Source organism: Lonchura striata, chromosome 11, assembly GCF_046129695.1.
Source record: "Lonchura striata isolate bLonStr1 chromosome 11, bLonStr1.mat, whole genome shotgun sequence".
Taxonomy (NCBI): Eukaryota; Metazoa; Chordata; class Aves; order Passeriformes; family Estrildidae; genus Lonchura; species Lonchura striata.
Window position 1 is genome coordinate 5,166,433 of NC_134613.1, and position 17,526 is coordinate 5,183,958.

Genomic DNA, 17,526 nt, shown 5'->3' on the forward strand with positions numbered 1-17,526 from the left:
CTACATGTTTGCAAGCAGAACCGTTCAAGCATTATTAAAAGATATGAAATAGGGAACAAACTGTAAGATTTGTAGTAGAAATCAGCTTATTTTTCTGTGCCTTCATGCTTTACAGAGCTGAAATAATTTCAGTGTGCTTTATTTCCCCTTCAAATGAGCATTTCATCACAGTTTGTAACATTCTAGCTCATCTAGAAAGGGGCACCAGTGCTAGAGGCAGACACTAATGAGCCCCTGTATTCTAATTGTATGAATATACTGAAAGAATAGAAATAAAGGCAGTGAAACAGGTTGCAAAGGACTGGGCAGTGGGTACTGGTAAAGGAAGCTGAAAAAGAATTACTGGTCATCAAACATTTTTAATGTTGTAGGAGTAATACCTGAAACCGAACTTTTCCAATATTAAAAGCCAACTGGGACCTTTATCACTCACTTCCAAAAGTACAAAACATTCCTGAAACACTGGAGCAGCACTGTGATCTAGCACCCAGGTCAGGCTCCCCTCAGGGTCCACTGAAGCACTTTGGAGCTGCTGTTACAGGTAAAGTTGCTTTTCTCACCTTATCACCACCACCAGGCTGTAGGTGGACACTGGACACAGGAGGCACAGCAAGAAACAGCTCCTGGCACCATTTCTTTACTAAAGGAGCACTCAGTGAAGCCCAGCTGAGGTCAGGTAAGGTCACTGAAAGCACAGTCCCCCTTGAGGAGAATATTGGATTAAAAACTGCTGCAAACCACACCCATGGCAGGCCCTGCTCCTCTCTGGATCTGCTCCGAAGGTTTGGTCAGTCCAGCCATGGACATTGCTTATCTGCTGCCACAAAAAGCATTCTATTAACATTTTTGAGGAACACCCCACTTGTAATCTCTGGTAAGCATCTCAAATACCCAAAACTATATTATAAAAAAAAAAAAAAGGCAAAAGGAAAAATCCCACAGGAGGCACACATGAAACATTCCATGCTATTGCATCCCTGCACAGCAGAATCCCACACAGGAATTCTACAGTATATATTTTCAGATCACAAACGTGCTCATAAATGCTGTGAATTGTCTTAAAAATGTTGGCTTCCATTATTTAACAAAAAAATCCCAGCAGGCATCATTCATGAGAATATTTAAATTTTTGTAGTCTGCCACAGCAATCTTAATTTTTTTGTTGTTAACTTGCACCAAGTGTATTTTAGGTTGTCCCAGGAGTAAGGCAGAGGAAAGAACAATATTCCAGTACTACTCTGTGTACATAAATAAGAACTTTCCCACTTAGAAATTCACTTTAGAGCTGAATTTTGGCAGGGGTAAAATGTTTCCCTTCTTTGTAAAATCCTTCTAATTTTACAGATGGTTTGAAGGAAAAAAAAACAACTATGTTTATATCTTCAGCATATTAAGTGTTGATAAAATTTAATATTTACTAAATACATTTCAGGACATTGGGAACTAGGGAAGGGGTATTTGCCCTTGATCACAGCAGGTCAAGACTGGAAGAAACATGAGGTTTTCTACATATGACTTGAAAATAGGCACATAAACATGAGAAAACCCACTGATATTTGCATATCACATAGCACTTCTGATATTTTAAAACTTTTCAGCATATATGACTTCATAAACTTGATGCTGCTATGAAGAGCTACAGGCAGTGGAAATAAAATGAGTGCTGTGCTGGTTTGCAGTGGGAATTCTTCCCAACTCCCTTCTGCCCACTCTGCATAAACCCATCAAAGTCTGATGCTCTGCCATGATTTCCCCACTGTAATCTGCTGCCTATTATTCTCTCAAACCCCATCTGCAGGTCATTTTTCTATCAAATGAGTTGGTTAAAATTCCTTCTTCCTTTTTATTTAAACCTAGGGGAATTTCAAATAGTCCAGCACTAACCGACAGGAATTTATTTTAACCATTATTTAAAATACCAGCAGCTTTGCACTGTTACAGTTTAACAGCTCTGATGGGTTTCATGCAGTCTCCCTTCACTTTATCTCATCTGACACAGGCATGAGCATCCTGGGAGCCCAAGTACGGCTCAGAGAGTCATTGCCATTGCCTTTATTCTCTTTTAGGCTCAGACCTCTTTCCACACAGAATATGGAGCATTACACAAACTTTCTATGGACAGAAAAGCATGTGTGAAATAGCTATAAAAGCAAGGAAAAATATTTAGAAATGTACACTAAGGTCAATTCTCTTTCCCTTTATAATTTAAGAAATTTTGAGGTGATTTTCCTTATATAAGGGAAGCAAACTGATTATTTCCTGATCTTTGAGGAAGGTGATTCTTAAGAGTTAAAATTCTGCATATGCATTTTGAACTAAAGCTTTTTCCTCTACCAGACACCACTGTGAATGAAAGTATCACCCTTGTCAGCACTTACCTCCATGCCAGAGGGCTGAGAGGGAGCATGACCTGGATGGGATTGCTTCCTAAAGCCTGTATTTAAAGTGATCCCGTGCAAACTGGCTGCTTCCACACCGGCTGCCACACACACTCAAACTCTTCAGCCAAAAAGAAGTCGTTCAGTAAGAAGCTGTAGAGAAATGTATTTTTGCAGACTGCAGCTTGAGAACCTCTTGTAGGAAGCCAACAGAATATAAGACAATGGAAAACTGCTGGGTGTGATGGGGCTTGAAAATAATAAAGTTTAACATAGCTTATTTTTTCTTGTATGTGCGATGGAAGAGAGGCAGGTGAGAGCAGCATGATGGCAAATCACAACATGCTTCCCTAAAAAGCCACCTTTGGAGCACTGTGACAAAGCCACCTAACCAAAGCATCACATGTCTGTACTTCAGTGCTCATTGCAAATGCTTATTTCTGAGTTTCATAAGTTACACTTAAACTACAGGTTCACAATTCACCATAAAAATCAATCACCAAAAACACCCAGTGCAAGCATCAGGCTCCTCCTTCCTTTTAGCAAATGCCCTTAAGCAGTGGGTCTGCAAGCTAAAGGGAAAGTAATATTTCCTTTTTGAATTCTGAGCTATGCACAAGCTCTGAGCTATGCTGCAGCTTGGCTTGGGTTTGGTTTCGCTGAGGTGAGAGCCCCGAGCTGACACACACAGAGCAGTGAAGGTGTGACGTGCACAGTGCTGGTGCCACAGGCAACGCTCCTTATCTGCACCACCTGTGGCACTGAGTGAAGTCACACAGGCTGTTCTGACAGATGAAAGACAGGATTCAGCCCTTTCCCTGCCTCTGCTGCCAGCCATGCTGTCCTGCTTCCTCTACCGCGCCCACCCACTCCTCACACAGCAGGAGCTCTGTGCCCTTGCCAGGCTCTGCTCGTGAGCTCCTGCACGAAATTGGCTGCAGGGATCTGAGGTGGCAGCACCAGCGCAGGAGGGAGGAAGGGGAAGGGCAGAGTGCTCAGGAACTGTCCCAGCAGCAGCAAGATCTGCACTGCATTCTGTCCTTACAGAGACTCTGAGGATGCTCTCCCCTGATCTGCTCTAATTGACCACTGTACAGGCCACACAATGGTACACACACAACAACTGCAGAGCTGCAAGATTGGCTCTAGCCTAGAGAAAAACAAAGGGAAAACCAAGTAGAATACCTGATCCACAAGGAATCCTTGTCTTCCTCATTTGCCCTGACAGACCCAAAGGTGAGTCAGTGGAGCAGTATGCACATAGAAACTTCTGGTGTGGGTCAAGGGGCTGGTCCTGGTCCGCAGGGGCTGCACAAAGGGCACCAGTGACCAACACCTGCAGTTCAAGTACCACCTTCTAATGCTCCACAGAGAGGCTGCAACCTGCAAACCTGGCTCACAAAAGCTGCATCAGAAAAACCTCATTGCATGGAACTTCAGCAATCAAGTAGTTTGCCTGAGCCTCATCAGCATCATTCGTATGAGTATGCTTTGATTTAATTTATCTTAGTAAGGACCTGACCTGGGCTAAATCAACACAGAGATCTGAAAAAAGAGAACCTGATGGTGGTTGTTGGCTCTTTTGTTGTGTGCATCCCATTTACGTATCACTTATTTTTAGGCAAAACCTTAATTTTTAGGCTGTGGTTTCATTATAACTTTATCAGCAGGAGAACAAACTTTCACAACTCCTACCTTTTCTCCCCCAGCTGTTTGTTCCCATGCCAGCCAAGCCACCCAAGACCACATGGGTTTATGCTGGCAGTTGGTCTTTTTGGCAGGATTTTCCTTCCCCAGCTGAATCACTTCCCTGGCTGGGTTCAACATGTGTTGGCACAGCACAGGAGACAGTGCAGAGAGGAAAGGGATGACCAGGAAAAAATGGAAGTCAAGCTTTACTGGGCTGCAGTGCCACCACAGATGCAATCCCAGCTTTAATTAGCTTTCTGTTCTACCTGAGATGAGCTACAGAAACATTAAGAAATGGGGAAGAGTGACATTAAACTAAAGATGAGGCAGGGATTCAGCAATGACAGTAGGGAGCAGATTCAGAGTAGCAGCATTTAAATGGCTAAATCTTGAGATGACATCTTTTAATCATTCACAAGTCACACAGATTCTAAGTTCCATAGAAAATTTAAACACAATTTACTTTGCCAATGCAAATATACTATTTGATATCCGTCTTCAGAACAGGGCCATACAAAGTTGCCCAAACTAATGATTTACTACTCAATGCCCAAGACCATTTGTAATTGCAAGTTTGGACACATTCTCCTCCCAAATATACAGAAAGAAGTATCTCTTTTGTCAATAATGCCATTACTGAATGGTATAATTCCAAAAATCCACGCAAAGAAATATCAACTTGGTTAAACACCAGAGTTCAAGAAAATGACTTAATTTACAATAAAAAGTGGCTTTGGAAGAAGATGGTGATGGGTGTGGAATTATGTGTTTTGTATTTTTGGACACAATACACTTTGGTGTTCTGAGGGATGTCAAAGTGCTGGCTGAGTTCCAGCAGAGCTGAGCACCATCCTGGCAGTTGCTCCAGGAGCAGGGAATGCCCATCAAGGCCATTACACACCAGCAGCCCACAAAGGGAAGGGTTTCCCAATTTCCAGTCCCCCAGGAAGGGTGGTGGGGACAGCCAGCTGCCTGGAAGCCAGGCTGTAAGGAAGCCCTTCTGATTCCTAAAATGCCCATTAGCTCAGCAGCCAAACATTTCCATAATTCCCTGTTTCTCAAAAAGGCTGTGGCGCACAGCCAACAGGTACGAGTTACTTAGGCTTAGGAAATGATCTAGCAATAAATCTAGGCAGAAATCCTTCATGGTCTCATCTAAAGTTCAGCATTAAAGGGACTCTAATGAGACATTTGGACATCATGGCAATCTGGCAGCTTTGCAGGACACATTTGACTGCTGAGCTGTGCAATGATAAATACAGAGACAGACCAACCCGAATGCCCCACATCCATTAGGCACTTACAGTCACTTTGCCAACACATCAAACCAATAAACATTGAATAAATATAAGCATTTAGCATACCATCTAAGTTGTGTTGTCCAAAAAAAGTGGCCATAAACTACTAACCCTAACTTCTGATGACTAATCTGGTTCTTTTAGTCCAGCAAACTGAAAGTACAATGGACATAGTGGCTGACTGGATGCTGGAAGCTACAGCTCTTCTGTGAGCTAATCCTCGGGATCTCAGCAGTTCTAAGCAGGCAGTGGGGGAAGGTCCCATGCTTATGACTCATGCCACCATTTTGCTCCCTCCAATTGTTTTGCAAATTCTCTGCTTAATCTAAAATCCATTTCGACTAGAAACTTCCAGGCTCAGTGGGAACTTGAAGATAATATATTCCAAACAAGTGATGCTTCAAAAGGGTGTGGATCTGCAACCCTTGAAATCAATCTAAATCTGGGCTGGCACTGCCCTGCCCTTGTCACTGGCCTCTGCCCCTTCCTGTGGGGTGCTTGTATGATCCCACAGAGAGCAGATCCAGATGTGACCCAGCTGGAAACCAGGGCAGTGCCACCACGAGAAGCCAGAGGGAGTGATGGAGGACATGTCACAAGATAAAGTTGTGGCAATCCAGATTTAGACAAGCCTAAGTGGAGGTCTACCACTAAGAGTTATTAATCATCCCGAATGAGCCATGTCTTAAAGGAAATGGGCATCCTGAGCTTTGGGTTTCATTTCAAGGTATTGATTTATGTCCCTAAAACATTTTAAACCTGTACATTAGCAAAAAAAGTTATCCTACATATATTGGTAATATAGTCTCTTAATGGGATACATAGCAATGAAATTTTGTCTCACTAGATCTTTAAGAGCATATTCAAACTTCAAGGATTATGAGTTCAAGCAGGATAATGCCCTTTTCCCTGCCTGATGGCTGGCAGTAACACTTTGAAGCTGCTTTTGATAATAGGTAGGATACTACAGTAGCCACACTCAACTCTAGGAATAATTTCTGCTTCATTGCTTTAGCTTTGTTGAACAGCCCATTTTTGAGTGGTAAAACAGTAGTAGACATGGCAATATATTTATGAAGACACACTAAATAAAACTGTATTGCTTTTACAAGGAAAAGCAACAGATTATACCAAAGACAACAAAAATCCCATGCGTCTGTAAGAACAGTGAGAGAACTGCAAAGCAGGATTCCATCTGCTTCCCAGGACAACTTTTCATGCTGGGTACCCATGGTATAAGGCCAAATACACCTTCAGAAATAAATGTCAAATATTTTAACATCATCTTTCTATGCAAAGCATTTCTATTGGCCTACCACCCTTTTCCAGACAGGGAAATTCCCACTAAATCATCAATAATACATCCAGGCAGCCATCAGTCCACCTGATAATGAGCAGTTCTAGCACACAGCACCTATCCAGAGAAATCAGGCCTGAAAGATGAGAGCATAGCCCTTAATAATTTACAAGACTCATTAACCTTATCCCAAAAGACAAACAAAAAGAATGTGATATCTACTCAGATTTCCAGACCAAAACCAAGATACAGTGTTTCAGAGGCCATTAGGATGTATCAGTCAATAAATACTCTCCAATTGTTTTGCTGTGGAATAACTTGGCAGCCAAAGAACCATCCATCCCTAAAAACCCGTATTATTAGAGACACAACATTAGGAACCTTAAGAAACTTGCACTGCTGAAAATGAGATTGAAAAGGTTTGAAAATTATTCAATATGGCAAATGCTAAAAAATCTTTTGAATTTGCTATTTTAAGTGGACAAAACCGGTCTAGTCTGGTTCTGCATAGAATAAATACCAGCCCTCTACAAATGTCAGGTGTGCCCAGGGACAGAACTCACATCCAACATCAAATACTCACTTTGGCAGCACAACACAGAACCAGGAGCAGGGGGAAACGACAGCCCAGGTTCTTGTCCTGGGACTAAACACTCAGTTAGTTGTGCACCTGGCCAAGCAGGGGATCCCTGTTCCCACCAGACATTCCTTACACAGGGACTGGGACGAGTATCTGGGGATACAGTTTGGATCTGCAGTTTATGACTGAAAACCACCAAAACCAACCCTAACACAAATTGCTTGGTTTTTGTGGTGTCTGCTGCTACAAATACACACCTTACTGCTATAAAACTGCTTTTCCCTCCGCACAAACACCCAGTAGCCATGAGGGTTTGCCTCCAGAGGGAAGCTCACCACTTACATCTCCTCCTGTATCAGATCCCACACTCAGTTACCATATTCCTGTGCCTACTTTGAAGTTTTCCTAAAGGAGATAATCTAAATGCTGGAGGAGCTGGCTGGAACACCCAGTCGTGCTCTGTGGGAAAGGAGGAGGTCTGTGCTCTTCCCTGGCTTTGCTAAGCAGGTGTAGGAAGAGGAGCTGGGAAGCTTTAGGTGCTCCACCTTGTTTCTCACTCCATTTACACGGATCTTGTGGGTTTTTTCCAGAGATTTTTTTTCAGACATTGTATATGAGCTGCTGTACCTTCCTTCCCTCCCCACATGCCCAGTGAACTATCCTTTCCAGCTACAAAACCAACACACAGAACTGCTACATGAGACAGACTAAAAACACTTAAAACCCAGATGTGCTTCTTCCAGCCCCTCCTGTCCCATTCCTTCAAAAACAGGACACAAACGCCCATTTTACTGTCGATCATTCTGAAATGGCAGCAATTAAGGAACACGCTATTTCCCTAATTACAATTTCCTTTTTAGCAAATGCCCCTTTACTCACAGCAGCTTCTATTGCAAGCAGTGAAGCACAGCCCTGTGCTGCCTTGTCAAAGCCAAGTGTGTCTGATTAAAGCTTTGCCTTTCCACACCAACACCCACCCCTGAAGGCTTTTCCAGTGGGCCATAGCATGGGGACTGTTCCACTGTTTGATGACATTTTGGAACTAAAAGAAGAAAAAACAGCACTTAAAATAGAACAGAAGAACCATGAATTAATAGAAACAAAGAATGGGTAACTATATATTCCATAAATAGTGCTGATAGAAATTATTAAAAGAATAATAGTTATCTTCTTGTAAAGAGAGTTTTTACTGAGGTGTCATACTGCATATTCCTTTGAAACAGGACACAAAGATGAAGAAAAAGGTGCTATCTTTTCAAACTTTCTTTCACAATTACAGTATATCCTTAATGCTTAAACCTAATTAAACTAAGAACAACTAAATCAAGGTTATTAAAAAATCCCCATCTTAGATGAAAGGTGATATGATAGGACAGAACTAGTATTTCAGTGCATGATCTGGGACATGCTGAAGATTAAATATTAGCAGCATACATTCATGGAAGAAAATTAAAAACATGACATGTTAACAGATACAGTTTTTCCTTCTGGCTTTCATGAGGTTACATAAAGTTCATTACATAAAAAAACTTAAATACTTCAAAATAAAATTTTGTATGTGTCAACTTGTCAGACTAACACAACAATGTCTTAGCCTATAAATAGCACTCCCTGATCCACAAAGTTGTGGCTAAATAAACATGATCCCTGTTTTAAAAGGAAAAGCTCCAGCTCTGGATGATCTGCAGGGTGACTGGGTCCAGCCTCCTGACAGAATTCCTGACTGCTCACTGGGACAGTGCTCACCCTGCCACACCCCATGAGATGAGCACAGAGTGAGGGTGAGCAGTGGATGAAGTATGAATACTGCAAGAAAAGCAAGTACTGCCAGAATAACACTGCTGTTGTGAAAAGGTTACTTTTAATCAAAATTAAAACCAGTAATTGGTGTAATTTATCTGGACACATGTTCAGTGGTGATATATTTCAGTCCCCACATACCTTTCTTCCACAGAAAAGTGCTTTTCTAATATCCAGAAGTAAAATAATTTTTGAAAGACCATTCTGTCTCCAAAGAGACCATTAGGATCAGTTTTCCATTCTAAACAGAAATTCCTATCTTCTCAAACAGCTCCAGCTCCTCCAAAATAACCAAACCAAATGGTCCTGAGTTTTCTCATGTCCTCACCTGCCAAAAGCAACAAACACTTCTAAAGGAGGAAAAGCAGAAAACCAAGAACTATTCTTTAACGGCAGTGAAGTTTGAACAAGTGAAAATTATTGTTGCTTTTCCTGGAATAACAATTACCAAAGGTTTAGCCCAGAAATGCCTTAAAAAAAATAATAGGCTACTAAGATTTGCTGCCTTTCTCCATTTGTTTTTTGTCACAGGTCTTTAAAGATCTGCTACCTCCAAGTGAGAGATTATCTATGTTAACATTTTAAAGATTCATATTTGTACAGGCAAATATTATGTAGACTTTTCTAAATCAGTATCTCCCAAAGTTTTGAGGTTTCCACCTCAAAGTCTCAGTCCTCAGAAAGTTTTATTTGCACATCCCGTTATAAAGCTTTTAGTTTAAAATTGTAAGGTAACACAGTCCTGTGAGGCATTTCCTAGCACAGTGGTGGGCCATAAAACCAGGTATTTTGTGATATATGCAGTGAAGAAATGCACATACCATGTACACTTATTGAGAATGGGTGTAATTATGCACCAGAGTATCTCAACTTGCCTCTTCCCAGCCTGTCCACTGCTCAGCAGGGACTTCTGCAGTTGGGAACCTTATTTTTCACACACACTCCTCTCCTCTAAAAGGCACTAAAAGTTTTAGAACAATTTTCTCACTCATAACAGGTCAGAACATTTGGCTACAGACCACACACAAATGCTCAGCTTGACAGCTCGGGTGTTTTGGAGGCTGCTGAGATGCTGCTGGATAAATCACAAAGGCCATGGCACTTCCAGCCCTCCTCCAGGACCTGCCCAGCTGAGGATGCCAGAATCCCCTCTCAGTCCAGCTGCAGTGGGAAATAAGGTTCCAAATATACATCTATTGTCCTGAAAGTTACAGCATGGACACATTACCTTACAGGTGCACACAGAATACAGGACATAAGTTATGCCTGAAGAGCCCCAGGTTTTCCTATAGACAGGAGAGAAAGATTACATGGACAAATGACTCTTTAAACTGGCCTTCAGGTCAGTAGCTTTCAATACTAACTTTTTATTAGATACTTCATTAAGCTATTGACAATCTTTATTTTCCTTTCTGAAACTGCAGAGATTTAATTTTTTTTTTAACAGGATAAGGTATGCATTCCCGGAGGATCTTAAGTTACTCCATTGCTATAGATTAATTTTCCCTAATCTTACTCCTTTATAACTCATTCCTCTGTTCAAAGAGATTTCCTCTCCCCATGAAAAAGTAATATAACATCAAAGATGCAATGCTGTGCTTTTCTCAGTAATAAGAGAAAGCAATATGTGAGATACCAAATTTTTTATACTGGAATTTCAAGCGGTATCTTGAGACAGAATTTATGGCATGAAACCTTACAGAACTTTGAAATTTTCTATTTTTTATGACTTGCAGGTAATGTACACAGCACCAAAATGAAACATATAAAACATACACCAACTTGATGAAAAATCTGCATTAAGTTCTCCATTTTAAACACAACACCATGTAAAATCTGCAAATGCCAGTCTGTCGATCTGTAGACACACAAGCTCATCTCTGTACTGCTGCCTCTCTCCTCTGTTGAAGTAAGCACTGAATTAAAATAGGAAACATTCTGAAGCACAATTGTTGAGCTGTTCCCAAGGGATAGTTACAGTTTCATAGCTTAATCACTTCAACTTTCCATTTTGTTAATAACATAGTTGAATAAAAATGATCTGATGCTACTTGTGCATTCATTTTAATGAGTCCCTGGAAAGAAATGCCTACAGTGAAGCATGCCCAGATCTCCTGAATCAGTGGAAAAAGTTCTGCACAAAGAGTAGAAATATCTTCAGTTTCTATGCATCAGTAACATACTTTGGATCCTGAATCCCAATTCAGCTCTGAAGAAAAGTAAGTTTAGGAGAAAGTTTTATATAAATATGAAAATCAGTGCCTGAGCTAACATAATCCTCCAACCCCAGCTTCCCCTTCCACATCTGAGCATATTAATCTCCTTTCCTTTTAGCTGCTCCAGTTCTTGCATAACAATGCCATTTCCTGAATTCAAATCTCCACAAATAAACCTTAAAGCTGAATAATACATTATTAAGACCTATGAATATTCCTTTAAGCAGGGCATCCTTAAAAAACTGAGCTACTCTGTCACAACCCAGCATCATTTTCTTTGGACTTTCAGGGTAAGAAGCAGCACTGCAGCAGCCAACAACCTAAAAACCTTACTGAATCATAAAATTTCTACCCTCTGCAGAGCAGATTTTTAATAAACTACTAATGCTTTGTTGCAATTCCCATCCCTCCATACAGCAGTCACTTATTTCTCTGTGGATATGTAATTTGCACAGGCTCCCAGGGAAATTCTGAACTGGTATTTTTGGGGGAAGGAAAAGCACACTGCATCCCCACCTTCCTGCACAGCCCTGAGCCACACACCTCTCCCAAGTGTTCAAACTATCAATGCTCAAACATTCACCTAAATGATCATTCCTGCAGCATGGAAATTTAAAAGTATTTTACCTAAGAAGGATGCTCAGTTTCGATTTGCCTCCTCTCTCAGTTTTCATCTGTTCCTTTCCTAGTGCAAATGCTCGCTAGAGGCTCAAAACGGGTATAATTACTGTGTTCAGGCTCCAAGCTGAGCACAGGCTGGAGATTCTCTGCATTAGTTATTATCTCAAATGAGCTCCCTCAAGTGTGACTTGCTGGATGAGGAGGATGGCAACTGATGCCTATCTCAAGCAAGGCAAAAATAAATCATCTTGAAGATCAACTACAGGGTAAAATGTACTGGATGTCAAAGGGCAAAATTTATTTCTCAATTAGTTCCATAAAAGCACACTATTCATTATCACTGCTTTATCATCTACTCAAGACCCGTGAGATACCTTTTCTCAAAGGGCTTGGAGAACACAAACAGTATTACTAAGGAACCATCAATTACCTGTTGTAAGCTAAACATTTAAAAAATGTCTTTGCAGTAATCACGAGTGAAAAAAGACTGACATTCAAGACAGTGTTTCACACGTGGAACTGAGACAAGTTCATTACACAGGGAAAAGAAGCAAGGCACTGAGAAACAAAAGGACATTATCTCTCAAACATTTTTTTATCAGCCACTCAGCAATCAGCACACAGTCTTGCCCCTGCCTGACGGAGCAAATGCTCAGTACCTTTATCAGCTCAGTTATTCAGTGCAGCAGATGAATGCTGAGCCTGGAGCATGCCTTGGCACGATGAAATGCCAAGCAGTGAAAAGAGCTGAGCCAAAAGCACTCTGTGCCAGTCCAGCCTAAGCAGTGCTCTCCTACGGAAGGAGGAACAGAAACCAATGCACTTTTTAAAACCTGATCCTGAACATTTACAAATCAGGAAAGAGACTCACAGCTCTTGGAGTGGTGCCACTATCACCAGCATCTTGTCACATCTATCCCCATACCCTGGAAGATACATCCTCCAAAATGAACCTGAAAAATCAACTGAAATGGAAGAGAAGAATCTGGAATGGCAGACTAGATCTTAAGGTACAATTATTTTAGGTTTAAAGAAAAAAATAAGAAGAAGCTTGAAAACAAATCACAATTGAATCCACCACATTTCAGCTCACTGTGTGACACTGACACCTCTAATTCCAGTATTTTACAAGTCTAGACATCGGTCTGGGACTTTTAATCTGAAGCTAAAAACTGGGCAAAACTGATGCAGTAGGAATACAGCAGTGTACCAGAATTTATGAAGAATCACCCTCTTACTTTGGTAAAGTATAAGATGTGTTTACAGGGCATTCTGCTCCAAAACATCCAGATTTATTCAGTAGTAAGTTTACTCACAAAATGATCGATTACTCCCTACACAACTCCATTTAAAGCAAAGCTTCTGGAGCTTTGTTTTTCTCTTTAAAGTGTAAGGAAGCAGCTGAGCCATCCTGAGCCCATCTGCATGTTAACAAAACATTTCTTAAGGTAGGGATTTACAGTGTGTGTAAAAGATAAAAATCTGCACTTTTGGTCGAAGGGACTATCCCTGCACTTCTCTGGCAGCTGGAGCAGATGAAAGTGCTTGTGGGTTGTGTAATCAGCCTGATAGATGTGCTCCCTAATCTGGCTGGAAACTAATCCCACACACAAGAAAACTTCAGCTTTGTGCTTTTCATATCACTTCAGGTCAAGATTATATACAAGAAGCAACTCTAATTTCCTACCATGTCATTGCATTTTTTTTTTTTTGGAAGGTTATTACTGATCATGGAAGCACATTTAGAGAAATGCTCTTCTAGAACTGTGGTAATTCTTACGTTGGACACGATATAATAACATTCTCAATAAACCCTAACTATTCCACCGGACTAATTTTCTATAAATTGCATGTCCATATTGGTATTCTAAGAAAATGAAGTTTATTGTCACATGCCCTCCCTTAACAACTGCCAGCCAACTAAAAGGAGCATTAGAACGACTGTCTTAAAATCTGCAAATTCTGTGGGGGAAAAGTACCATCTAGTAAACAGACTGCTGAGGAGGCTTGACAGTTCAAATTCTGTCCTTGGCAGAGCAGACAAAAAGGCCACTGAGGGATTCACTGGGTGTGACAAGGGGATGGTGATGATAGAACAGACTACGACAAGAAAATGAGGAACCACAGGGAAAGTGTATTGGAACCTCAGCTCTCTCCTCTACTTAGAGATAGTTAAAAAACCTCAATAAACCCCAGTGTTCCAAGAATTTGTTTTCTGCCCTAAACTGAGAGGGGTAAAAACATTTTGTCAAGGAAACGAGATATTCCACAGCTTTTTTTTTTTTTTTTTTCAGTGTTATGCTTACACAATGTGATACCACCACACAAAACAATCCAAAGTTAACAGGTTCAACAAAACGTATTTCGACTCCTTTGGAAAAAAAAAGGGAAAAACAGTCAAGTAGCTCAGGACAATTAATGCGGTTCTGTGAATTGTTTTGGTCATAAAAATGACACTTCTCACTTAAAAAACGTTCCTCCACCTTTTCCAAACATGAACAGGCTTGTATTTCCACCATAAATCTAATCTATCCATCCTGACACTGAAAATTTTCCACTGACCTCAAGTGCTTCCATTTTCTTCTAAGTCCCAAAAGGACAATCAGCAGCACAAAAGCTCCAGCTGAGCAGATACCAGATCCATTACTCTAGAATGGATTGGATAACTGATCCATAACTATAAAATATTTATCTACATTTGGCATGTGGCTATCAAACACCATCAACTTCATTAGGCAGTTTGGTCCGAGGACACATTTCTTGCAAGAATTATTCCAAGGTTTCACAAAGAGTTGGGGTATGTTTTCAATCACCACAGCTTATTTAGAATATAATCAATCTGTAGAAAAATAATTGGTTAATTGACAGATCACCTAATCAAAAAATTCTGACAATAACCTCATTAATTCCTCCCTCATACCCACACAGAGTAAAAGTCACAGGAAAAAAATGCTCACTCTGTTTTAAACTGATCACTTCAGCTCTGTTTTGGTTTTTGTTCACCCTGAAGAGAAAAATTGAAGTAATTCTCTTAGATTGGCAACAGCTTGTCTCTTGAATCCACATTAATAGTTTGCTTTCAGTTTTGAAGATCCAATTTCATTAGTTCTCTAAAGAAAATCCAAAAATCAGCAGCTGGTCCCTAAAGAAACTTTCTTCTTTTGGGGAGAGATCTTGTCTCCTTCTTCCCGAGTCTCTCACAAAAAGGATGTAGTCACTACCAGACACAGGATTCCAGACTGGTATTTTTTATGTAGCTCTGAGTTTGGACTGAGTTATTAGAGTAAGAAACCCACTAAATCCATCTTCCCGATTAGCTAAGATGAACTTGTTGGAAAAGGACAATTTAGCACCTGGAGGCAGGTGCATACTGAATTTCTCAATATATGGATAAAGGACAACCCGCTTCTATTTATGTCTAAAAACCAAGGAAGGGAAGAAAAAGAATAGCAAGTTACCAAAATCCAACTGCTGCAATACATTATATAAACAAATATTTGCAATCCTAGCCAAATTTATTTGTTAATATGTGAATGTATTTGACACATCAGTATGAAATAACTAAATAATCCTGCCAAAATGTTCTGGAAACAAAACTCCTACGAGAACCTGGTGAAAAAGCAGACAGGCTTTTTGTTCTGCTTTTCATTAATATTCAAGCCCAACCAGATATTGCAACAAGTTACAGCCTCACTTATTACAGTCAACCATTACCAAGACTACAAAGATAATCAAAGTCATCTGATGGACAATGCAACCTGGGAGAAAGAGTGGTTTTCAACACAGCTTGACACATTTCACTTTTTTTTTTGTAGACAGCAGAGGGGAACAAGTCAAAAGTACCCCAAGAAGCAGCTTTCTAAGTTTCTAAAAATAAACAAATCTTTTCTGTTCTACTCCTAATTCCATGAAGACCAAACTCCTAAAATTTTGAATTACTTTAAACTCCTGTAACCTGAACAAAAATGATTTCTCCAGAACTGCAGCACCATTTGCGATATACTCAGAAGACAAATTCTGCTCATTTCTCAGCATTAAAAAGCAGATGTTCTTCTGTGCATTAACAACACTTGATTATAAAATAAATGTATCCTCTGTGCAAAGAGGAGTGAACATAATGGCTCCCTGAAGGCACAGCTTCGAGGTGTGAGGGCTATTAGTTCAATTTCTTTTTCCAATGCTGCAGAGAAGGATGACAAAAAGCCAGCTTCCAGTTGTGATTCTCTAATCTGTCTTGGTCCATGGATGACCTGACTCCAGGTTTCCCTAATAAACTCCATTACAGCACAACCCTGCCCTGTCCTCACAACACACAAGCTGCAATCTGTGTGGTCTAGTTAGAGGATAGCTCAGGGAAAGCATTTTGGGTCTCCAATGATTATTTTTTTAAAACCTGGAATAGCAAGAGAAGGTCATTTCATTTAAAGAACCCACAGGAATCTTGTAACATTCCAAATATTTTTATTTGTGTGTGAAGATAGACATTTGTGTGGGATGCGGAAGGGAAACTTTGGGTTTATATATTAGTTTATTTGGGCAGAGGACGATTGCTGGTTTCCTACCAGTGTTTTTGCTAAACTGCTTTGCTAAACTCTCTGTAGTATTGATTACCTGTTAAAATATTTAACTTGTGCCATTAATGAAGCAGAAATAACACAGCCAGGTAATCAGTCAACAGCAAAAATTATCAAAAGGGAAAGAAAATCTGTGTTGTTTAGGAGTGGGAGAACAAGAAGTACCACTGGTACATTTAAATAGCAGAGATACCTTGAGGGAAATATAAATGCCATCAAGCATGTAAGAGGGAGGAAGAAAACCAGGCAGAAGCATAAAGGGCAGAGGAATGAAGAGAATGAAGAGTGATTGAGTAACAACCCAAGCAAAGAGGACCATCTTGGAGAGATCTGATCTAGCTGCTACAGATTCTTCTGCAGAGCACAGACAGCCTTTACAACAGTCCACAGGACCTAAAATTCAAAGCATGCTGCAGTCACAAAGCCCAAATCCTACAAAGAACTTTATTTTAACCACATCCTATAGGCTATGTTTACCTCACAAATGTTTCATTGCATTTTTCAACAACCAGTTACTGGCTATACATAAGACTTTTTTGAATTAAACCATCAGAAATGTACACAATGTGAGAGTATGGGTAATGAATATTTATTTTCTTGTGACAAACTCAACTCTGAAAATTGTCACCTCCCCACCCAGCTCTCTTAAAATCATGCTGCTGCTGTTCTGCAGATCTGTTGCTCCAGAGGCACCTCTCCACTCCAGGTGCTAAGCCCACAAGGCTCCCATGGCCTGCTTTCCAGCACAGCCCTATGAGCCCATTTTCTGCACAAATGAGAGAGCAACAGATCTGTGATAAGCAGATGGAATGTAATATGGCCAAGGGGCTGTAAAAAAAAAAAATTTGACATAACTCATTCCTGGTGATGCTGACATCCTTCTGCATGGCCACAGGTTGAACTCATCTGGGTAAACAGCAACTCAGCTAAACAAGCACTTGACTCATGCCCATTTTTTCTGGGATGAATTTCTGGACACAGGTACATGAGTACCTAACCAAGTGACATAAGTGCTAACCAAGAGACAAGCAGCTCTTTAAAATGGCCTGTTCAAGACATCTGCCAAAACACTA

At 40.5% G+C, this 17,526-nt stretch overlaps 1 protein-coding gene across 7 annotated transcripts in view; it reads right to left on the reverse strand.

Annotated features, from left to right (window-relative positions):
* Positions 1–17,526, reverse strand: part of PEAK1 (pseudopodium enriched atypical kinase 1) — a 110,670-nt gene that overhangs the window by 73,215 nt on the left and 19,929 nt on the right. Inside the window, exon 1 of one of the 7 annotated variants that reach the window (XM_021543415.3) lies at positions 11,886–11,996. The exons of 5 other annotated variants lie outside the window; for them this stretch is intronic. The gene's annotated coding sequence lies outside the window, so the exon portion shown is untranslated. Of the gene's footprint in view, positions 1–11,885; positions 11,997–17,526 lie in introns of those variants that run through there. One more of the 7 variants, XM_021543418.3, reaches the window with a different exon arrangement.